This window comes from Ambystoma mexicanum, chromosome 7q, assembly GCF_040938575.1.
Source record: "Ambystoma mexicanum isolate Mex_15411 chromosome 7q, UKY_AmexF1_1, whole genome shotgun sequence".
Taxonomy (NCBI): Eukaryota; Metazoa; Chordata; class Amphibia; order Caudata; family Ambystomatidae; genus Ambystoma; species Ambystoma mexicanum.
The window spans coordinates 310,299,065-310,323,840 of NC_090941.1; positions in this window are offsets into that span (position 1 = coordinate 310,299,065).

Genomic DNA, 24,776 nt, shown 5'->3' on the forward strand with positions numbered 1-24,776 from the left:
ATCTTCCCTTAATTGTGAACGTTAAGGAGTTGTACCTACTAGCACAGTGACCAAAGTATTCAACCAGCTTAGCATACTTGCGATCGAATACCATTTTAGGATTGAGACTCACATGTACCTATATGCTTTTTACCCCATGTTGGTTGCATTTGAACCCACTATTAATAGGTGACAAGGATGCCATTGCAGCGAGTCGGGTAATCTATGTTTTTTTCCTGGTAATTGCATCTCTATGAACCTTGAACAATGTTAATGTCATCTACACACGGGTCTATAATATTATGGGGCTCTGAAATTAAAACAAAAGCATTTCATCTGCATAAAAAGAAATGGGATATACTCCCAACAAACCAGGTATAGCCCTGTGCCATTGAAACTGTCTGATTCTGAGTGCCAGGGATTCAATCATGAGGGAAAACAATAATGGTGAGTGGGGATATCCTTGCACAGAACCACTATATATAATAGGAGTCCCAGTAAACTAGACGACGAGTTACTGATAAGGAAATGTCCTTTTGCCATTTTTAACCTGTTCTACTCTTTGTAAATTGCTTCTTGTATAATAATGTTCCTTTACTTGATGTTAAGAATATTTGTGAGGAATGCTGTACTTTCTTTATTTTCTTCAGATGATAAAACTGTGCTTAAGGTTTGTATTAACAAAGTGCACAATAGAAAAAAGAAAAAGAAATATGGCAACTGAGAAATCATATGCGAACCCTATGTTGGGTATCCTGACCCACGTTTGAGGTATCATGCTGCAACATTTGGTGATGTGGGCTTAGAAAATCCAAGATGACCAAAAAGCCCACATGTGCGCCAGAATCCAGGAGAACCACGCAGTTTATACGCACACCAAAATGGTTACCTAACTTGCCACCCACCAGTGTAAAGAAAGATCTTTGTTAACAAAATCCACTGTTACTGATGTCAAAAAGTTGCTGAAATCGTGGCTCATCGGACCACTTTAAAGATTCAACCCTTTTGTGGGGTTCCACATAACCATTTTACTGTAAGGCGTCCCATCAAAACAATGTTAAGCAAAGATTATTTACTACCATGTAAGAACCATTCCTGTTTGGAATGCATTAATCCAAGAAAGATCCCAAAAATGGATGCAGTACCAACAAAATCCTCAAGGCGGCGCTAGCGGTCTAAACTCTGACAGGAGAACTGAGTGCAGTTGCTGACAAAGGAATTTGACTCAGCTGACTTCAAAGGCTGCATTTTAATAAAAAATTAGCCACCTGCTGTTCCCAGAGGCCAGAAGCCTGGGAAACCCTCTCACCTCAAGAGATTCACACCACAGCCCAGGATATCACATGGTCATAATAACCAAATGCAAAGTGACCCCCTGGTCTGCTGACCTAAGCCTCCCAGAGACCACACAATAGGCTCTTGCACTTGAATAGAATATGTTGATTATGACTGTTTCTTGTCAACAAAGGCCTGCCTGCTGTAACGCTCACCTGATTCCCACGGAGGCGCAGGTCTGGCTTCGAGTGCTGATGCTTCTTCAATGGTGAAGCGCTGGACTCTGAAGCTGGACAGGAAGGGTCCCTCTACTCTGGCTTCTCTGGCTCGCAGGTATATTCCCCTGTGCGTGAAAAGGGAGTATTACCTACTGACTGAGATATGCTCAAGCCTCCCACTCTCTTCCAACCCTCCACGATACCCTTCCACGATTCCCCCTGAAGTCTCACCTTAGGGTTAGGAAGGATGAGCTCTCCATCCTGCTTCTGATGCAGGGGCGCATTGAAACCCAGTTACTTCACTGGATTGAGGATTGATGGGAGTTCAGGTAAGCTTGACTATTCAGGTAAGGCGCTGTAAAAGTTCTGCTGCAAGTTCAAAAGTCCAAGCTTAATAATAATGTTCATTGTCTTGTTGCAGCAAGCGCTAATGCTTATGTCTTTTTCCCCTTAGGGGCTGGGGTTAGGAATGCCGGAGATATGGCGCCGACCTTAAGTAAAACGTGCAGTTCCAGTAAATGACAGGTAAGTTCTGGATGAGCGCTCGGGTAATGTCTTTGCATTCGCTCATTCAATGTCTTTGTCTTTTCCCCATAGGGGCTGGGGTCCGGAAAATGCCTAGAAGCGGCAAGACCCGAAATGAAATGGGAATGACCCAACAGGCAAGTGTTAGAAGGAAACTGAGCTTTTCCTATTCCTTTCCTTCTCTCACCTTGTTCTTGTCTTTTTCTCTCTAGGCTCTGGGAAGCGGCTGTGGATCCGGATGATCGTTGCTGAAGATGGAGGCGTCCAGGATAGGTGAGTGAAATGCAGCGCTTCAGCGATCGTAGCAAAATGCTTTTAAAAATGATGTCTTCCTTTTCAGGATTGTGGGTGTGATGTCTCCGTGGTGCTGATTTAGCAGGTAAGGTCTTTTGTCTCCCTTTGCAGGTGACCCAGGATACTGACAGGCGTGGCTGAGGTCCAGATGCAGGAGCTGACACGGTGAGCGTCCAGCTGCGAGGAGCAGAACAACGCGAAGCGTGAGTTGCTGATCGGGTGTGGTTTAAATAGCTTTGGAAGAAGTTCCAAGTGTGTATCCTTCCACCAATCAGGTATGTATCCTTCCCCGACCACACCCGGGTGGAAAGTAGCCCCACAGGTAAAGTAGTCCATTCAGGCCTCAAGAGGGCTTGGATGTAGCAGCATGGTCTGCATCAGGTAAGTGCACATTAAAACACTTGAACACATGTCTAGCTTTATGAGCCTGGTGCCTAAGGCGCCAGGACAGGGGTCCAACATGGGCTTGGCGCCTAAGGCGCCAGGACTGCGTCCGAAGGGCCCCAGCTTGGGCCCGCTGGCACTCCCCTGGGGGAAATGATGCCTGCCTCTGGGGTTGCTGGGCCGGACCTGGCTCCTTGGAGGTAGGCATCATGACAGTACCCCCCCTCAAGGCCCCTACCAAGGTTCTTTCTTCCGGGGGTTTTGGCTTGTTCAGAAATCTCCGGTGAAACCTTTGTACTAATCGAGGTGCGTGGACATGGTTACTAGGCTCCCACGATCTCACCTGAGGTCCACATCCCTTCCAGTCAACAAGATAGAAGAGTTTCGACTTTACCACCTTGGAGTCTAAAATGTCTTTAACTTCCGAATTCTAATTCCCCTTCAATTTGAACTGGATCTGGAGGCTTGGACAATCGGGTTCCTGGTTGTACTGGCTTCAAAAGTGATGCATGAAAAACTGGATGAATACGCATGTTGGACGGTAGATCCAGTTTAAAGGCCACTGTGTTGATTGTAGCCTTGATGGGGTAAGGTCCTATGAATCTGGGATTGAAGGTTTGCGGGCCCTTGAGGGGTAAATGTTTAGTTGCTAGCCATACCTGGTCTCCTACTTGGTAAGGAGGAGTTTTACTTCAGTGCAAATCAGCGTTTTCTTTATACTTTTTCTTGGCTTGCTGTAAATGACTTGCAGCTTCTTTGAAGGCTTGGGTTATTGTGGAATGCAGATGATTTACTGCGGGCATTTCCAGGGTCAGAGGTGGATCTAGGTCAGAGGTCCGAGGATGGTGACCATACAAAGTATAAAAAGGGGTTTGTCCGGTTCCAGAATGCATTGAGTTGTTGTATGCATATTCTGCGATCCAAAGAATGTCTTTCCAATTCAACTCAGATTGGTGTAACATGCACCGAAGATATTGCTCGAGAGTCTGATTGGTTCTCTCGGTTTGTCCGTCGGTCTGGGGGTGGTGGCTGGTGGATAACCGCACATCTATTTGTGCTAATCGGCAACACTTCTTCCAAAAATGGGAGATAAATTGACTTCCACGATCCGAGACTAATACGGAAGGGAAACCATGTATGCAAACTATATTCTCCAGGAATTCCTTGGCCAAGGTGGAAGCTGAAGGCAAACCTTTTAAAGGGATAAAGTGGGCCATTTTGGAGAATAGGTCCACAATTACAAGGATTGTGTTGTAACCAGCACAAGGAGGCAGGTCGGTTAAAAAGTCCATTGACAGGGTGTGCCATGGTGCCGGTGGAATTATCCAAGGGTTGAAGTAGGCCGGCTGGCCTTTTCTTTTGAGCTTTGTTTTGGGCGCAAATTCCGCAAGACAGAACAAAAGACTTTATGTCTTTTCTCCAAGAAGGCCACCAGAAGTGGCGTTTGATTTTTTCCTCCGTTTTAGCGATACCAGGGTGTCCTTCCATTAAAGATTCATGATGATGGGCAATAACAAGTTCTTGCAATTCTTTACTTGGCAGAAACAACCGCTCCTGGAAGTAGGGTAAGTCATCCTTAACGGTGTAATGAGGACCCTTTTGACTCCATTCCAATAAGGTTGAAGAGTCTAGAAGTTGTTTTATTTGCGTTTGGATGTCCTCAATAGTTTGCAATGAAGTTAAGCCTAAGATTCTTTGCTCAGGTATGATGGGCACAGGTTCTAAGCTCGAGTTAGGTTCTTCCATGCCAATCCGGGATAAGGCGTCCGCTTTTCCATTCTTGCAGCCAGGGCGATAATTACAAAATCAAATTCCGCAAAGAATAGAGCCCATCGGAGTTGTCGTGAAGATTGAGCTTTGGCCGTCTTTAAATACTGTACATTTCTGTGGTCCGTAATTACGGTGATGGTGTGTCTTGCCCCGAGAAGGTAGTGACGCCAAGCCTTGAAAGCAGATTTGATGGCCAGTAATTCTTTATCGGTAATTGCGTAGTTGATTTCAGGAGGAGAAAATTTTCTCGACCATAAAGCCACTGGGTGTAGTTGGTTAGTTTTTGGGTCTCTTTGCGACAGGACAGCTCCCATGGTTGAACTGGATGCGTCGGTTTCCACAATGTACGGGAGATCTGGGTGCGGGTGCTTCAATACAGGTGCAGAGGTGAATTTGGTTTTCAGGTCCTGAAAGGCTTGTTCGGCCTCAAGAGTCCATTCAAAGCATTTGTTTTTCTTTAGGAGAGCTGTGATGGGTTGGACTCTTCGGGAAAATTCCGGGATGAATCTTCGATAGAAATTGGCAAAGACGAGTATGCTCTGAACTCCCTTCACCGAGCTAGGAGATGGCCATTTGAGGATGGCGTCAACCTTTCGCGAGTCCATTCGGACTCCTTGAGTGTCAGGATGAATCCGAGAAACTCAACTTCTGTGGTATGAAAAACGCATTTTTCGAGTTTTGCAAATAGTCTGTGCTGGGCCAATTTCTCAAGAACTGCCCTAACATGTTTTCTGTGATCAGATTCTGAAGAAGAGTACACCAGTATGTCGTCAATGTAAACAATGACACAGACATTGATAAGTTCCCGAAGAACATCATTCATAAAGTACTGAAAGGCGGCAGGTGCATTGCACAAACCGAAGGGAATCACCTGATATTCGAAGAGCCCAAACTTGGTGCGGAATGCAGTCTTCCATTCGTCGCCTTCTTTTATAAGCACCAGGCGATAAGCTCCTCGGAGATCTAACTTGGTGTACACACAAGCGTCTTTCACCTGGTTGATAAGCTCAGGGATCAAGGGCAGAGGATAACGATTCTTAATCGTTATTTGATTTAGGGCGCGATAGTCTATACACGTTCTAAGGTCGCCCTCTTTTTTCGGCACGCAGGACAGAGCTGAAGAAACAGGTGACTTGGACGGGCCAATAAAACCATTGGCTAGGTACTGATCTAAGTACTGACGCAAATGCAGGTTCTCAGGTTCCGTAAGAGCATAAATCCTACTACAAGGTAGTTGAGCATTGGGTACCAGATCGATTCGGCAATCATAAGACCAATGGGGAGGTAACGTGTTAGCCTGTTCTTTCTGAAAAACGTTTTGGAATTCTTGGTATTCTGACGGTAACTGTACAGGGGTGGAAGTTGCTGAGGCTAGACCCATAGCTGGATTTCTTGGATAACAAGTTGGTTCACAATCTGGAAAATGTATCTTCTTTACTCGCCAGTCAAATCTGGGATTATGTGTTTCTAACCAAGGAATTCCAAGAATTACTTGAAATTGTGGGGCCTTGATCACATCAAACACGATTGCTTCCCGATATCCGTCCTGACCCACCAGTGTCACTTCAATAGTGGAATGCGTTACAGGCCCTGAGGCTATTTCGGTTCCATCTACTGTAGTAATGACATCTTGGGTTACTTTCGGGCAGAGAGGAAGCTTAATCCTGGAAGCCAATTCAGGGTCTATGTAATTTCCAGTAGCTCCACTGTTGATGTATGCTTTTATAGCATGCAACTGTTGAGGCTGTTTTGGATCCACGAGCACCATTGGCATGACAAAATGCGAGGTCAAAGAGTTAGTTCTCAAGCTCGGCAAGCAGACCCCTACGCTTGTCGGGCTAGGTCGTTTCCCGAATCAGGTGTCAATAATTCGTTATCAGTAGCTCCAACCACCTTCTTAGGTGGTTTAACTGGATAATTTCGAAGAAAGTGACCGGAAGTCCCGCAATACAGACAAAGTTGCATTTGCCGCCTTCTCTCTCGTTCCTTCTGCGTTAATGGTCCTTTAACACCGCTGATTTGCATAGGTTCGGATACGTTGGTACTCTTGGAGTTAGCGTGGGTTTTGATCGGTCCTCGGGTTTCGTACTTGAACCGATCTGCTTTTCTATTTTGAAGTCTGTGATCAAGTTGAACCACCAAGTCTATGTAGTCTGCGCAGACCTGGGGTGGATCTACTATCTGAGCTAGAACATCCTTAAGCTCTCCGCGCAGGCCTCGATGAAACAATGTGATCCTTTTGTTTTCTGGCCATCCAGTTTCCACAACCAGTCTATTAAAGGAGGCAACGTAGGACAGGAGATCCTGATTACCTTGTCGTAAGGATAGCAGTTCGTTATCAAGGGCCTGTCCTTGAGAGTGTCGAGCGAACAATCTTTCCATGCTGGCCTGGAAGCCCTGAAAATTCTGGAGAATGGGATCATCCTGATTTACCAATGGAATAGACCAATCGGCAGCACTGCCACTGAGGTAAGATAGTATAAAGGCTACCTTGGTCTGGTCGTAAGGGAAGGCTCCGGGTCTGCATAGAAAGTGTAAACGGCATTGGTTCATAAAGACGGCATATTTCTTGGGATCCCCCGAAAAACGTTCAGGCGGGGCCAAAGGCATGTGTCCAGGTAGATTGATTTGTACCGGGTTATTCAAACCCATTGATGTGGAAATGTCTCCGGAATTAGGTAAAGGAGTGTGCCCTGCCTGGGCCTGTAATAACCTTTTGGCTAGGTCGTCTGTTCTTTCCTTGGATAGGATCAGTTCTCTTTTGAGAGTGTTAGTCTCCTGGCGGGCTGAGTGCACCTCTGCCCGTAATTCCCCCAAAAGCTGGGCCAGCTGGTCAGTCTCGGAAGTCTCCATAGCGCCCGGGTGGGAAATTGTGGGTAGGCTTCGCATTCTGTAACGCTCACCTGATTCCCACGGAGGCGCAGGTCTGGCTTCGAGTGCTGATGCTTCTTCAATGGTGAAGCGCTGGACTCTGAAGATGGACAGGAAGGGTCCCGCTACTCTGGCTTCTCTGGCTCGCAGGTATATTCCCCTGTGCATGAAAAGGGAGTTTTACCTACTGACTGAGTTATGCTCAAGCCTCCCACTCTCTTCCAACCCTCCACGATACCCTTCCACGATTCCCCGTGAAGTCTCACCTTAGGGTTAGGAAGGATGAGCTCTCCATCCTGCTTCTGATGCAGGGGCGCGTTGAAACCCAGTTACTTCACTGGATTGAGGATTGATGGGAGTTCAGGTAAGCTTGACTATTCAGGTAAGGCGCTGTAAAAGTTCTGCTGCAAGTTCAAAAGTCCAAGCTTAATAATAATGTTCATTGTCTTGTTGCAGCAAGCGCTAATGCTTATGTCTTTTTCCCCTTGGGGGCCGGGGTTCGGAATGCCGGAGATATGGCGCCGACCCGAAGTGAAACGTGCAGTTCCAGTAAATGACAGGTAAGTTCTGGATGAGCGCTCGGGTAATGTCTTTGCATTCGCTCATTCAATGTCTTTGTCTTTTCCCCATAGGGGCCGGGGTCCGGAAAATGCCTGGAAGCGGCAAGACCCGAAATGAAATGGGAATGACCCAACAGGTAAGTCTTAGAAGGAAACTGAGCTTTTCCTATTCCTTTCCTTCTCTCACATTGTTCTTGTCTTTTTCTCTCCAGGCTCTGGGAAGTGGCTGTGGATCTGGATGATCGCTGCTGAAGATGGAGGCTTCCGGGATAGGTGAGTGAAATGCAGCGCTGCAGCGATCGTAGCAAAATGCTTTTAAAAATGATGTCTTCCTTTTCAGGATCGTGGGTGTGATGTCTCCGTGGTGCTGATTTAGCAGGTAAGGTCTTTTGTCTCCCTTTGCAGGTGACCCAGGATACTGACAGGCGTGGCTGAGGTCCAGATGCAGGAGCTGACACGGTGAGCGTCCAGCTGCGAGGAGCAGAACAACGCGAAGCGTGAGTTGCTGATCGGGTGTGGTTTAAATAGCTTTGGAAGAAGTTCCAAGTGTGTATCCTTCCACCGATCAGGTATGTATCCTTCCCCGACCACACCCGGGTGGAAAGTAGCCCCACAGGTAAAGTAGTCCATTCAGGCCTCAAGAGGGCTTGGATGTAGCAGCATGGTCTGCATCAGGTAAGTGCACATTAAAACACTTGAACACATGTCTAGCTTTATGAGCCTGGCGCCTAAGGCGCCAGGACAGAGGTCCAACATGAGCCTGGCACCTAAGGCGCCAGGACTGCGTCCAAAGGGCCCCAGCTTGGGCCCGCTGGCACTCCCCTGGGGGAAATGAAGCCTGCCTCTGGGGTTGCTGGGTCGGACCTGGCTCCTTGGAGGTAGGCATCATGACACCTGCCAGCAGAGGCATGGTTTCTGACCCACCCAAGTCTCTAGGAGGAGGAGACTAACGCTCTGAGAGCTGAATTGCAGTAAAAATACAGTTTATAAAAATACTGATAACTCTTTGTAATCAAATGACAGGAATGTATAACTTTGAGAGCCTTTTTTTAAAAAATGTACCTTCGATTCAAGCCCAACCTCCAATTTGTGTGATGTTCTGGGGCAAAACCCCGCTATTTATTGACACCACAGACACTGTATTTAAGCTAGAGATATGGGAATTTACTGGAGTAGGTATGGACAGCCTGTGTATATGTGTATAACTTTTAATGAAGAACCAAGGTTGCATAACCCACTAAAATCGAAAATAAGTTGCCATTTTTGAATGCAAGCCCTCAGGAAGAGCAGATTTGGGACAGAGACTACCTCATGTGATAGGTAATATGTACATGCAATGACAAACGACTATGTATTTGAGAAATGTGTATTTTCATCAAATATAGATTTGTGTGCAATTTGACAGGGGAGTGTCCTTTCTGCACGCCATATAATGACGTCGCTCTGACACTCCACTTCTTTCCCCCAATCAAGAGAGAAAGGAAAGCTTGACCAATGATAAATTGAGAGAGGGGCTGAATTAGTGATGCTGCGCACACACCCACTTTCAAAACATATAAAAGGAACATTGAAACACAGGTAGAGACATTGAAATCCAGTTGCTGCAACGCGCCCTGCCGGACCACACAACATCCAGAAGATACCAGATCCAACACTTAGACTTTAAAACTCCAAAGAACTTGATTCAGAACTCCAATCAGAGGCCCAAACCCACAAACTGAGGACTCTTCTCAGCAGGCCTCAGCATCCAGCGAACCTAACAGCGGTAGCAGCATCCAGGAGCCGTGCAGATCAGCGCTGTGTCCAGAGAAAGCTGTGCAGAAAGATCCAGGAGCTGTGCAAAGACGCTGTACCCAGATACCAGACTGTGCCAGAACCGGTGCCGGACAGAACCAGAGACCAGATCGCTGTGAAGTGCTGTGCGCAGAGAACGTCCGGGGCGAAACCAGAACCGAAGCCATCTTGACCCGATCCGTGAGACCTAGACCTTCCAAAACACATTGTGAGTACAGCTAGGACGGGGTGAAACCAAATCTCTTAGTTTCAAGTGATATCATTCAATCTATTTAACCTAAGTAGAACTGCCTCCTAACTGTCACTTGTCAATTCTGAAGCTGCATAGCTGTCACTTGTCATTTTCAAAAGCTGTCACCTGTCATTTCAAAAGCTGTCACCTGTCAATTTGAGTTACTTTAAATTCAAAAACCGACCTTTACAAAATCGCTCATATCTTTGGAACCGTTTGGGCTAGCTTCCTGTGAAAGCTTAGAATCTCAGCTTTTTAACAAGCTTAGAACCGACTTGCTACTCCTTATACTTTTGCCGTAATCGCGATTCACGCATTCGCGAATTTTGCAGCGATTCGCGATTTGGTTAAAAATCCAGCCACGTGTGAAAACAGCAGCTTCCTTGCTTTCCTTTGCCAAAAATTTGTTTAACCTGCTAGTTACTCCTAGATCATTGCTAAAGTGAGCCTGAACTCATCCCAAGTATATTTCACTCACCCTGAACCTCCTAAAGGGAATTAAAACCATTTTCAGCATATTCCTCACTTCATTGCCAGCACATATAAAAGCATTTTGGTCCTGTGTTTCAAACTTCTGTAGTCTAAGCTTGCTGGGGTGAACTGAATTACATTTGATTGCATTTCTAAGAACTGTGTGCTCTCCTCTTCATTTCCTTACATTGCATAAGGGGGGGGAGTGGATTGCCAGAGAAAAGTGATTACATTGTTTTGTTGAAATCATATTGAGTATTTTCTGTATTGCATTTTCATTCAACATTGCATCCATCTGAAACTAGATAAAGCATTCTCTACCACCTTATTCTTCTGTTCCTATTCCCAAGCGTGCTACCTCATCCTTTATACTACTCCTGAGTAACCAAATCAGTTTATTAGTAGAACATTACCCATTGTTGTTAACTGCTCATGTTCTGAAGTGTGATATTAATTATTAATTTATCATAAAAGTGTGATATATATATATATATTGTTTAATTTTTCTCAAATAAACCTTTTAAACTTGCAAAACAGAACTACTTCTTGGCTCAGTGGGGTCAGGGGGATTCTAAGAGAGGGGTGCTATATAGGGGTTGTCATCCAGAATATGAACCTGGACATAAAGATATATCAATAAGGGTTTTTCATTCAGTATCCCTGGCTAGGCATTGACTTGGCTGTAGTGCTGGATTGAATCTTCTTACAAATTGGGGACTCGAGCCGGACGTCTGGGTTAGATCTATCACTTGTGCAGCTTAATACAGTGTGCTAACTGACGGGATACATAGATCCGGTCGGATCACCACGCTGTTTTACGCTGTAAAGCACTCTTCAAAGGGACACTCTAAGGAAAAGGTCTGTTTTGCAAAAATAAAATACTAATTTCTGTAAGTCAGGACAGAGATCAATCTCTAGAATGACGACCTTGGTAGACATGAAAATAGCGAGAGAGCACTTCTTACATAAGCTATTTGTGAGAGGTGAGTGGACTCATCAGGATCAAACGGTCTGGTTGCAGGCAATCGCGCAACAGGTCACTGAAACAGGGTCAGATATATGGGGAGATCAGGGTCCCCTACATGTGGCCCTGAGTGAACTATATATGGCCCCTAAGGCTAAGGTTGAGCACCACAAGATTGCCAGGGTAGCGGCATATTTATATTTACATATGGGAGCCATGCAGGACAAATGTGCTGAAGGCCAAGATCTGGCGAGTAGGCAACTGCTGGCATTACAGAAGGCCCAATCTGATCTGGACTCTTCTGAGCAGAGGCTGCACAGAAGCCAGGAGTCCGAAAATGAGAGTAGACAGTACATCATTAAAATAAAGAAGGATATGGATATCCTGCAACAGGAAAAGGCTGACCAGGATACCAGAATTCTGGCTTTGCAGAAGGAGCACCAAGACAGTTTGGACTCCTTACTGCAGTGCCAGAAAAAGCTGGAGCAACAGATCAATTTCAACAGGGCATGCACAGAGCAGGTAGCCACCCTGCAAATCCAACTAGACAGAGAAAAAGAGGAGAGCAATAAATTGATTCTGAAAGACCTGGATACCCAGGCAAAGTTTGATGAAGAACGCCAGAAAGCTGGTGCCTTTCAAAGGCAGAGGGACGACCTGGCGTCACAAATGCAGGCTCTTGGTCAGGAAAGGGATACCTTAGGCCAGGAAGTCTGCCACTTAAAAAGGAAAATGGAAGAAAATCACCTGGCCCTCCTGGGACTTGGGTGACCTCCAAAAAGAACACCAGAACTTGTTAGAGCACACAAGGAGGGTGGAGGAGGCTTGGGCAAGAAAGGAGCAGGCCAGTAGGGAAGGGACTCAGGAGGTAACCCTCCTGCAGCAAAGACTGGCACAGTACTCCAGGACCAATCAGGAGGCACAGAGAAAAAATGAGGCTTTCTGTCAGCACAATGATAGGCTCCAACAACAGGTAGCGATGCAGGAAAGACTGATAGAGTCTAGTAAGACCTTAACTGAGGAACTGAAAGCGCAGGCTCTTGCATTGTAACAGGGAGCAGGGGCGGATAGAGACCAGGTTCGTTGGGAGAGGGAGACTCCTGAGCATAGCCTCAGGAGCCCTAGTACCAGAGGCCTTCATATCTCTCAGTCCCTCGACTCTGCCACCCCCATGTCCCCTCGCGCACATGAGCCCAGGGCCACGGGGTTGGCAGATTACTATCCAACCAGAAGTATGGTGCTCATAGGCCATTACCTCCCAGGAATGGAGGGGCGGGCATCCGGGTATGGGCACCCAAGCACAGTGCAATTTAGTGGGGAACCCCAGGAGAGTAGGCCCATTAAGGGCATCCTGAAAACTTCTGCCCAGTTAGGTCAGTGGGGGGGTACCCATCAAATCCTGGCAGCAAGGAGGAATCTGAAGACTTCTCTGAACGGCGCAGGACACAGGAGGCCAGGTCCCCACATTCTGCCAGCCATTCCCAGGCTCGCAGAATCTGGGAAATCCTGGAAGAGCAGACAGGAACCTCTGGGAGCACTGCATCTGAGTCAGAGGATGAATGGACCAGGGTTACCCGAACCAAAAAGGCCAATAAGGCAAAAAGGGCCTTGCTTAAGGACCCATTGAAGCAAATAAAGGCAATAAGGAGTGTCATCACGCCTTATCATAAGAACGCCAAGTATTCCGTTTGGGAACACTTGGAGCTCTATGAGCAAATGATGGAGACTTTCCATTTGAAGGACAGCAGTAGCTGCATCCAGTACGTCAAATGGACATTCTCCCCAGAATACTACAGTTTCTTTGCGGGGCTGGAGGACCAAAATCATTTAAGATGGTCCACCAATAAGGCGACCAACTTGAAATATTTTTCTGTTCACAGAAATCCTCAAGAGGCTCGCAAGGCAGCCTACAATTTGCAATGTGGGGAGGATCAGGCCCCACAAGAGTTTTTGCAAGAATTAAAGCGTGCTTTTGCGCAGACCACCAGAAGGGTGCGCACAGACAGCAAAGAGTTTGTCAATACATTTTTCCATGCTCTCCCTAAATATATAATGACCCAGCTCGTGAGAGATTTTCATGAGAAAAGATCTTTAGACTGGGTCATTGAACAGGCTACCCGTATCTATGAGGTGCAGAAGCCTATCGAAAATAAAAATAACGCGCCGAAAAACCCCAAAACCAACAGCACCCCTGCTGCTGCCAAGGTGGCAGAGGTAAAGGTTGCCCCCGTTTTAGATTTGGAGATGGGGGGGCCTAAAAACCTGCCTGCACCAAATAATTCACAGCCCAGAAGGCCCTCGGGCCAGTCACAGACAGGGAGTCGAGGAGGTAGTCCCACAAATGGGGTCCCCCGCTCCCCTGACTATGTAAGTCCCTGCTATAAGGGAAACCGACCAATCCTGGGTTATGTCTGGACTCCTCCAGCCCAAGGGGGGGATCCGGCCAAGCACCTAACCAAGGCAACTTCCCTCCCAACTTCCCACAGGAGGGCAGAAATTCTCAAAATCCTGGGCAGAACTTTTTCCCCAGGTATCCACCCAATTTCCAGCCCCAAAATCATCCATCCTTCTTTCCCCAATTCCCTGAGCCCAGACAACCTAATCCGGGAGAGGGGAGGCCAAGGGTGGAGGGGTACCAAAATCTTCCCAACCAGGGGTACTACAAGAGAAGGGATAGCTACCCTTCCCGGGATCAGCCCAGGGGAGAAAATAGAGCCCCGTATCAGCCTGAGCGGGTTTCACAACTTGAGCGCCAGGTCCAAAATATGGCACGAGATCTGGGTCACATACTGAGGGCTCAACAGAACCCTCAGATGAGCATGCCACCGCAGAATGCCCCAAACTCGGGACCTGGTGTTCCAGAACAATGACGGGGGCAGCACCCCGATAACCCACCGGTTCCCAGGGAGGAGGCACAAGGGGAAGGGGGGTGTAAAGCCTTGGAGGAAGCTTCCTTCCCAACATGTAAACAGCCCCTGGAAAACCAGGAACCGGAAACAAAATCTCCTTCCCCTGAAAGCCTGCCTCCCAAGGAGCAGAGGGGGGGTAGGAGAAACAAAGGACCCAAACAGACCCACTTTGTGGAGGAGGTACAGGTCTTCCAATTTGAGGGAGAGGGATCCTCAGAGGATCCTGGGGAAAGGACCTTCTCCTTCAGAGATGGGGGAACTCCTCCCAAGGAAAAATAGGTCCCAAGGGATTCCAATCCAGACTGGGGAGATGTGGAGACTGAGCTACCGCCGCCCATCATCTCATCCCAGAACCCACAATACCGAAATCCCCTGGTTCAAACCCATCCTGGTGACTGCCTCCAAAAAGGGGGGGGGGCGGCCCAGAACCGGAACCAGAGGAACCCACGATGGATCTGCTCTCCAGTTGCCAACTTTTTCTTTCAGATTCCCAAGGCTCTCCACAGAATTCTGCCCAAATCTCTTCGCTAGCAATGTCCAAAACCAGAAAATTAGCCCACCAGTTGTCTAAAAATGTGCATTATCTGTGCCCCCTTGAGGAGAAGGAGGGAAGATACTATGCCCCGGTACAAGTACAGGGGCAGGGTACAATTTTGGCACTGGTGGACACTGGATCCCAAGCTACCCTTCTGTCCAAAAGGGCCTTTGATGAACTAAATACCGGAAGGGGGGAGAATTACCGTATTCCTCTCACCTCACTTCCTGGACAACTGCAGAACCTTGACGGGAAGGAAATTCCCGTTGAGGGGACTGCAGACTTGGACATTAAAATTGGGCGACACAAGGTGAAACACCCGGTCATAGTAGTGACTCCAGAGGGCACCCCTTGTTTACTAGGGAATGACCGCCTGAGAAGGTTGTCACCCCTAATAGTGTAAACAAGGTCCTCTGGACCCAGACTAGCCGACCAATAAAATTAAAACAGAGTGTCAACCATGTTAGTTTAAACGTCACCTGCCACATGGTTGAACAAAAATCTGACCAAGTAGAATTTCACTTCCAGAACAACCAGATTCCAGACGTGACAGTAATAGCAGTAGGACAACAGACTGGTGATGGGGGGTCCTCTCCATTTCTGAAAATCAACCTTCCTTCCAGTTTATGGTGGTATTCCACACTGGAAGGAAACACCCTGAAATTCTTTACTAATCCACAATCAGAAACTCCCACTCCTATAGTCCAGAAAGATGTGAAATCAGCTCAGAGCCTGGCTGATATTCAGCAAATTAGAGAGCAGTTGTTCATCCCTGTTCAGTTAAATGATGGGAAGGACTCTGTTCTCGCTCGAGTGTGCGTGAACAATGGTAAGAGCGTCATCAGCGAAGCCATGTTCTGCCAACTCCCAAAAGATCCATCCATTCCCACATTAAAACTGATAGACAAATGGGAAATGGACCTGGAAGCACCTAATTCCAAACAGCTCCTGCCAAGCAGGTGTATGCTCAAAATCTCCATTGGCAACAAGAGCATAGTCCATAATTGTTGGGTCGTGCGAGACGCCACTGCCGCCTTTTACTTAGGCAGTGACATTCTCAATCGCTTTGCCATTAGTTTGGACCTAATAAACTTCAAAGCTTGGTCCCGATTAGCGGATAATCCCATGGACTTCGATGATCCAGAAAAAGCAGTTAGGTCAGCTCAATTGCTACCTTATGCAGTTGAAATTCAGATTAAAGAGGAAGTCACCATCCCAGAAAGGACCCGACAATTCTCCCTGGAAGTGAAAGTTAAAAGACGACAACATTTGAAAAACCCTAATGCTTACATACATCTAAAAGCTTCTCTCCAACAACAAGGGTTGGGGGTAAACCCAACCCCATTAGTCAATATAGAACATGACACCATCCCAATAGAGGTGGATAACAGCGACTTAAAGAGTATTACTCTAGCCGCAGGCACCATTATTGGAATGGCGGTTGATGACCGACATTTCTCCATTGATTTAGGAAATGAACTGTTAGGACCAATCCCCAAGGACTGCTATGACAGTGACAGTGATGACAATACAACACCAGACAAAATTTTTACCCGGCATGGGGGGAACTTCCTGGTGTACACTTCTTGCCCTTATGGTAAGGAAGATGTGACTTGTGACTTCAGGAGGGATGAGGTGATTTTCCAGGTCCATGAGGGCTGCCTTTCCCACCTGAAGCCTCCAGTCCAAATCAGCACTCTGACCAGGGACTTCTCCACCCAGCTGGAGGAGGCCGCTGAAATAGCCAAACCAGAAGTCTTTCCAGGCTTCAGGCAAATGGTGGAAGAGAGAGTCAACCTAGCCGATGCCTGTGTGACTCTGGAACAAAAGCAAAAGTTGAAACAAGTTTTCTTGGATTTCCAAGATCTCTTTGCGGTAGACTCATATGACTGTGGTCGCACCGACATCCGAACAACAACAATCCCCACGGACCCTGGAATGACTCCAGTGTTTGTGAAGCAATATCGCTTGCCTCTCGCATCCATGGAGTCCCTTACTGAAATAATTAAGAACCTTGAGTCTCGGGGAATAATGCGTCCAGTCCACAGCACTTTCAATAATCTGGTGCTGGGAATATTGAAGCCAAACGGCCAGTGGAGACTCTGCGCCGACCTTAGGGAGCTCAACAAACGGGTCCATACTTCCCGATGGCCTCTGCCCTACATTGACCAAGGGCTGGCCCAGATCCAGGGGTCACAGGTATTCACTGCAATAGACCTGACCAATGGATGCTGGACTGTGCCTGTCAGTAGGGAGGACCAATACAAGCTGGCTTTTACCTTTGGGGGCCAGCAGTACACATTGACCCGGACTCCCTTCGGATACCTCAACTCCGGCAATGAATTCAACATTTTCCTACACAAGGCCATGCCCGACCTGGGTGCAAGGGGTAACCTGGCTTATGTAGATGATGTCCTCATCAAAAGTTCATCTGTGGAGGAACACATAGCGGAGATCCGTTATGTTCTGACCCAGTTGAGGGCCGCCGGAGCAAAACTTTCCTTTCAGAAAGCACAGTGGTGTAGAACCCGTGTTAATTTCTTGGAGCATGAGATTACTCCTCAGGGTCTCTGTCCCCAGGAAAAGAAAGTGGAAGCACTTCAGAAACTGAAAGACCCCACAACTCTGCAGGAACTAAGGAGCCTCCTTGGACTGACTAATTACAGCAGAAAGTTCATTGAGGGCTACGCAGAGATCACCAAACCCCTGATTCATCTCCTGAAGGGGCGGGTCAAGTGGGAACGGGGTCCAGAACAAGCCGAGGCAGTAAAACAACTCAAAAGAAGCCTCTCACAAGCGCCCTGCCCAGCTTACCCTGTCAGAAACAAGGAGTTCTTCCTGGAGACAGGGTTCTCTAATACGTGCTTGACGGCAGTATTATACCAAAAGCATGACAAGGTCAATAAAGTAATCTCCTATGCGAGCAAAACTTTATCCTCTGTGGAGGAAAAATTCAACGATTGTGAGAAGGCACACCTGGCAACGGTGTGGGCATTGAAGAATTACCGCCCGTTTATCCAGGGGGAACACATCATAGTGGAGACTCCACACCAGCCTCTGCAATATCTCCAAAGTGACAGAATCCGGGCCGGAAATGTGAGTAATTCCCGAATTACTTCCTGGATTCTGTCAATGCAAGGCTTTCCTGTGGAGGTCAGATATGGCCAAAACAAGAAGAGTCCCCTCGCGCAAGGTCTGGCTGACTTGCATGATTGTGCCAGAGAAAACTGTCTCGAGGACGAAAGTCTAAAAATCAAGGACAACACGGAGGCATACCTTAATTCCCCACACAAAGTCTTTGAAGAGGACAAGTGTGAGTGAATGCCCACTGTCTATGTGGATGGATGCTCTTACCATGTTGACAACGACGGGGAGAAAGAACTGGTGGCTGGCGTAGGGAATGCATGGGTGAAGGAGTTCCCAGAACCCTCCGCCGGATACAAAATTGGTCCCCGAAGTAGTCAGGTGGCAGAATTGATGGCTGTGCATCAGGCCATCCTCACTGCTGTTCAACATCAACTCCACGAACTGGTCATAATCACCGATTCGGATTATGTACGGAGCGGGTTCGTGGAGCACCTGGTTAATTGGAAAACCAGAGGCATGTTATGTGCTAATAACAAACCCCTGAAACATGGGAAGTTAATCCAAAACATTGATGATCTGGTCACATCGAATGGGATGACCATCTACTGGAAAAAGATCAAGGGTCATTCCAAAGTAGCGGGACTAGACAAAACTGGAAATGACTTAGCTGATCAGCTGGCCAAAACCGGGGCCATCCAAGGGGATCTAATAGAAATAGAGTCCCTGTTGGGGGAAATCCAGGTCACTGCTATCACTAGGTCCCAGACAAATGCTCACAATGATCTTTCAACTGCCCAATGGAGTAAGGAGACCCCTGATGCTGATTTAATTACAGCTCAGAAGGGGGATCCAATTATTGGTAAGTTTTACCAACACCTTGAGGACCCTGAGAACTTTCCCCTGACGGATACCGATTACATTGGGAAAGAGGACCTAAGAGTGTTGATGAAATGTCCAAAAATGTTCCGAATCCAAGACGGTTTGTTGGTAAGGAAATCCCAAGCTGGCCATGATCAGTGGGTGGTTCCTACCTCATTCCGAAGCCTGATGTTAAGTCACGCCCATGATGCGGCCACCGCCGGTCATAGGAGGTTTCACACAACACTTGAGACCTTAAGAGAGGTTGCCTACTGGCCACACATGGGCCAGGACCTCAACCAATATTTGAAGGGTTGTCTTTTGTGTGCACAATGTCAGCCAACATCCCTCACACACCGGGCGCCTCTCCAAAAGAAGGGAATGACACTCCCATGGTCAGATTTACAAATCGACTTTGTAGGCCCCGTGATTCGCTTCGCTAGGGGGAATAAGTACATGTTGACTGTGACATGCTTGTTTACCAAGTGGGTGGAATGTCTCCCAGCCCCAAACTGCAAGGCAGAAACGGCAGCTGCCTTGATGATTAACCACATCTTTTCCCGTTTTGGTCTACCTCAAAGGATTGAGTCAGACAGAGGTAGCCACTTCACCAGTGAAGTGATGACAAAGATGTGGGAGATACTGGGGGTCAAGAGAAAGCTACATATTGCTTACAGACCAGCTTCTTCTGGAGCAGTGGAACGCTACAACCGGACAATTGTCAGCATCTTAAAAAAGTTTGTGGCAGATTCTGGGCCAAGTTGGGATATCCGATTACCTCTGGTCCTAATGGCCATCAGATCTACCCCTTCATCTGCAACCAAAATGTCACCATTTGAGTTGATGACTGGACGCAAGATGGTGCTTCCCCAGCATTTGCTCTACAGAACCCAAGAGCAAACGTTGATAAATGCCTCCACAACTCATGAGTATGTGAAGAATTTAAGGAAACACCTTCAACATGCTTTTGCCTATGCTCAGCGGAATCTAGAAAGATCAGCCGAGAGTATGAAGACCCACTATGACCTGAAAACTTCCAGGAAGGAATATCAGGTGGGGGATCGGGTCTATTTATACAACTTCCAAAGAAACCAGGCAAAACAGCGAAGATTCTTGCCTTCGTGGAAGGGACCCTTTGAGATTATAGACAAGATCTCCCCTGTGTCCTACAAGATCCGCATCCCCAAAGGGGGTTTGGCAGAGGGGGAAGACAAGTGGGTCCACATAAACCAGTTGAAGTGTTGCCATCCCAGGCACACTTTGCAGCAACTGGAGGAGTCCTCGGTAATCCCAGAGGGTACCGCTCCAGAGTAATTCAATTCCAACCCTAAAAGTTCCTACATATAGCCTATCAAATTCTGTGTTTCTCAAGTTTATGTGTTCCTGTCTCTTATTTAAAAAAATGTGCATGTTCATATCTGTTGAGTTCTAAAATATATATGCCACCCCACTATATCAATGGTGGGGGAGAAATGTCCATGAATAGGTATTGCTGCTCTTCCTTTGTCGTCCTAGGAGAAAGAAAACCTGGAGACTGGCCAAGGAGAACGATCCGGAGACCGGGAGCAGAGACCCGAGGGGCCCGGGGTACCGCCCAATCCTCTCATCAGGACCAGCAAGGAGAACTGATTGCTCGACTTGAGGGAGGAAAAGATGCTGAACTGTGCCATTTGCAGAATTGGAAGAAGATTATGCGGACATACCAGTGCGTGGGTCATAACCTTCTGTGCACCCGACTCCCCATCGACTCAAATTCAAAGTGCAGTCGCTTGGGGGGGCTTTGTTGGGTGTCCTGACCCACGTTTGAGCTATCATGCTGCAACATTTGGTGCTCTGGGCTTAGAAAATCCAAGATGACCAAAAAGCCCACATGTGCGCCAGAATCCAGGAGAACCACGCAGTTTGTGCGCACACCAAAATGGTTACCTAACTTGCCACCCACCAGTGTAAAGAAAGATCTTTGTTAACAAAATCCACTGTTACTGATGTCAAAAAGTTGATTGAAATCGTGGCTCATCGGACCACTTTAAAGATTCAACCCTTTTGTGGGGTTCCACATAACCATTTTACTGTAAGGAGCCCCATCAAAGCAAGGATTATTTACTACCATGTAAGAACCATTCCTGTTTGGAATGCATTAATCCAAGAAAGATCCCAAAAATGATTGCAGTACCAACAAAATCCTCAAGGCGGCGCTAGCAGTCTAAACTCTGACAGGAGAACTGAGTGCAGTTGCTGACAAAGGAATTTGACTCAGCTGACTTCAAAGGCTGCATTTTAATCAAAAATTAGCCACCCGCTGTTCCCAGAGGCCAGAAGCCTGGGAAACCCTCTCACCTCAAGAGATTCACACCACAGCCCAGGATATCACATGGTCATAATAACCAAATGCAAAGTGACCCCCTGGTCTGCTGACCTAAGCCTCCCAGAGACCACACAATAGGCTCTTGCACTTGAATAGAATATGTTGATGTTGACTGTTTCCTGTCAACAAAGGCCTGCCTGCCAGCAGAGGCATGGTTTCTGACCCACCCAAGTCTCTAGGAGGAGGAGACTAACGCTCTGAGAGCTGAATTGCAGTAAAAATGCAGTTTATAAAAATGCTGATAACTCTTTGTAATCAAATGACAGGAATGTATAACTTTGAGAGCCTTAATTTAAAAAATGTACCTTTGATTCAAGCCCAAACTCCAATTTGTGTGATGTTCTGGGGCAAAACCCCGTTATTTATTGACACCACAGACACTGTATTTAAGCTAGAGATATGGGAATTTACTGGAGTAGGTATGGACAGCCTGTGTATATGTGTATAACTTTTAATGAAGAACCAAGGTTGCATAACCCACTAAAATCGAAAATAAGTTGCCATTTTTGAATGCAAGCCCTCAGGAAGAGCAGATTTGGGACAGAGACTACCTCATGTGATAGGTAATATGTACATGCAATGACAAACCACTATGTATTTGAGAAATTTGTATTTTGATCAAATATAGATTTGTGTGCAATTTGACAGGGGAGTGTCCTTTCTGCAGGCCATATAATGACATCGCTCTGACACTCCACTTCTTTCCTCCAAACAAGAGAGAAAGGAAAGCTTGACCAATGATAAATTGAGAGAGGGGCTGGATTAGTGATGCTGCGCACACACCCACTTTCAAAACATATAAAAGGAACATTGAAACACAGGTAGAGACATTGAAATCCAGTTGCTGCAACGCGCTCTGCCGGACCACACAACATCCAGAAGATACCAGATCCAACACTTAGACTTTAAAACTCCAAAGAACTTGATTCAGAACTCCAATCAGAGGCCCAAACCCACAAACTGATGACTCTTCTTAGCAGGCCTCAGCATCCAGCAAACCTAACAGCGGTAGCAGCATCCAGGAGCCGTGCAGATCAGCGCTGTGTCCAGAGAAAGCTGTGCAGAAAGATCCAGGAGCTGTGCAGAGACGCTGTACACAGAGACCAGACTGTGCCAGAACCGGTGCCGGACAGAACCAGAGACCAGATCGCTGTGAAGTGCTGTGCGCAGAGACCGTCCGGGGCGAAACCAGAACCGAAGCCATCTTGACCCGATCCGTGAGACCTAGACCTTCCAAAACACATTGTGAGTACAGCTAGGATGGGGTGAAACCAAATCTCTTAGTTTCAAGTGATATAATTCAATCTATTTAACCTAAGTAGAACTGCCTCCTAACTGTCACTTGTCAATTCTGAAGCTGCATAGCTGTCACTTGTCATTTTCAAAAGCTGTCACCTGTCATTTCAAAAGCTGTCACCTGTCAATTTGAGTTACTTTAAATTCGAAAAACGACCTTTACAAAATCGCTCATATCTTTGGAACCGTTTGGGCTAGAAACTTTTGCCGTAATCGCGATTCACGCATTTGCGAATTCTGACGCTATTCGCGATTTGGTTAAACATCCAGCCACGTGTGAAAACAGCAGCTTCATGCTTTCCTTTGCCAAAAATTCATTTAACCTGCTAGTTACTCCTATATCATTGCTAAAGTGAGCCTGTGTTTCAAACTTCTGTAGTCTAAGCTTGCTGGGGTGAACTGAATTCATTTGATTGCATTTCTAAGAACTGTGTGCTCTCCTCTTCATTTTCTTACATTGCATAAGGGGGGGAGTGGATTGCCAGAGAAAAGTGATTACATTGTTTTGTTGAAATCATATTGAGTATTTTCTGTATTGCATTTTCATTCAACATTGCATCCATCTGAAACTAGATAAAGCATTCTCTACCACCTTATTCTTCTGTTCCTATTCCCAAGCGTGCTACCTCATCCTTTATACTACTCCTGAGGAACCAAATCAGTTTATTAGTAGAACATTACCCATTGTTGTTAACTGCTCATGTTCTGAAGTGTGATATTAATTATTAATTTATCATAAAGTGTGATATATATATATATATTGTTTAATTTTTCTCAAATAAACCTTTTAAACTTGCAAAACAGAACTACTTCTTGGCTCAGTGGGGTCAGGGGGATTCTAAGAAAGGGGTGTTATATAGGGGTTGTCATCCAGAATATGAACCTCGACATAAAGATATATCAATAAGGGTTTTTCATTCAGTATCCCAGGCTAGGCATTGACTTGGCTGTAATGCTGGATTGAATCTTCTTACACCTAGCACATTGATTTTTTATATTAATGCCTTATTTTATCCAGTTTTTCAAATTGAGAATGTTATATTAGTTTTAAATGAAGAATTAGAACACCAAGGCCATTAATTTGTTTTAGAAATCCTGTTGAACCCTGTCATTGCTCCGAGAAGTAACTGTTTTTTCTGTCATTGCTAGGTTACTTGTTTAAGATGTATACTCAACATGTAAACTTGCTCATGGTCAAGTGCCATGTGTTCAAATGAAAAAAACATGCACTTGAAAAAGTAGACTAAACAGTGATGGCCCGGTTGCACTGGTAGGATAACAATGACGTGTCCTTCTTTTGTGTCTCTTACTTTACTTTCATGGACCTGGATTTCAAAATAGGGGTCTCCCTCATTGTGTTTCCTTCTACCTCTCGATTTTGATTATATGAAGTAGATGTAATCTGCGTTACATTACTTTCCAACTCATCTCCACCCATCTCCTCATACATTTTATATATGTGCAAATTGTTCATGTACTTGTATTTAACTGTTTTCCCTTTTGAATAGAGCTCAGAATTGCTCATAACTAAGTCAAAAATGTGCAGTCGATTTTGGTCTACATTTATATTAATGACATTTGAAAGGGTTGAACACCCAGCAGCATTTAGGAGACAAGGTGTGTGTGAATTACACATTTACTGTAATCAACGGTATGTCCTTCTTTGATCTTTGTCTTTTCTTGGGCTAAATGAGTCACACTCTAGTAGGTAAAGAGGAATGGGACCAGAATGTATCTAGGCCTCAAGCCATTCTCAACATGAATTCTTTGCTTTCAAGGTCCAGCACTTCATACTTTCAACAGAGTTCATGTTTAAGAGGCCTGTGATAAATCTGTGATAAATGTGTATCTAATACCCAGTACCTCAGTTTATTCAATTGGCACGCAAAATTCTGCTATTAAAACGTAGATGTGAAATTCATATAATACTAAGAAAGAACGTCAACCATGAAGGTGTAATCTCCAGATGTTTTTCATTTTTTGTAAACAGACACATTTTCACCATATGCTCTGTTGTTAAAAAGTGGTGTCAGTGATCAACTCTGAACTGACTTCTGACCTTCAGAGGGAGTAACATAACCACTGTCCTCCATCTATTGGGTACATGTATACTGCTGTTTACCATCCAAAGACACCCACACAGCTGAACGGTGAAATGACAACATTTGAGATACAAAAGCAACATGCATTTCCAAATGGGAACACGTGAAACTGTGCAGAAGCTTTGTCAAGATGGCTGCATTCAAGAGCCCATTGGCACTATGTAGATTGACTCCTATTATACAGCTACCCATTGACACCTCTGACTCTACCTTTAATAAAAGAATAAGGCCTGGGCGAGAATAAAGATAATCAGGGATGTCTAATGTGGCCACACATTTCTGGCAGT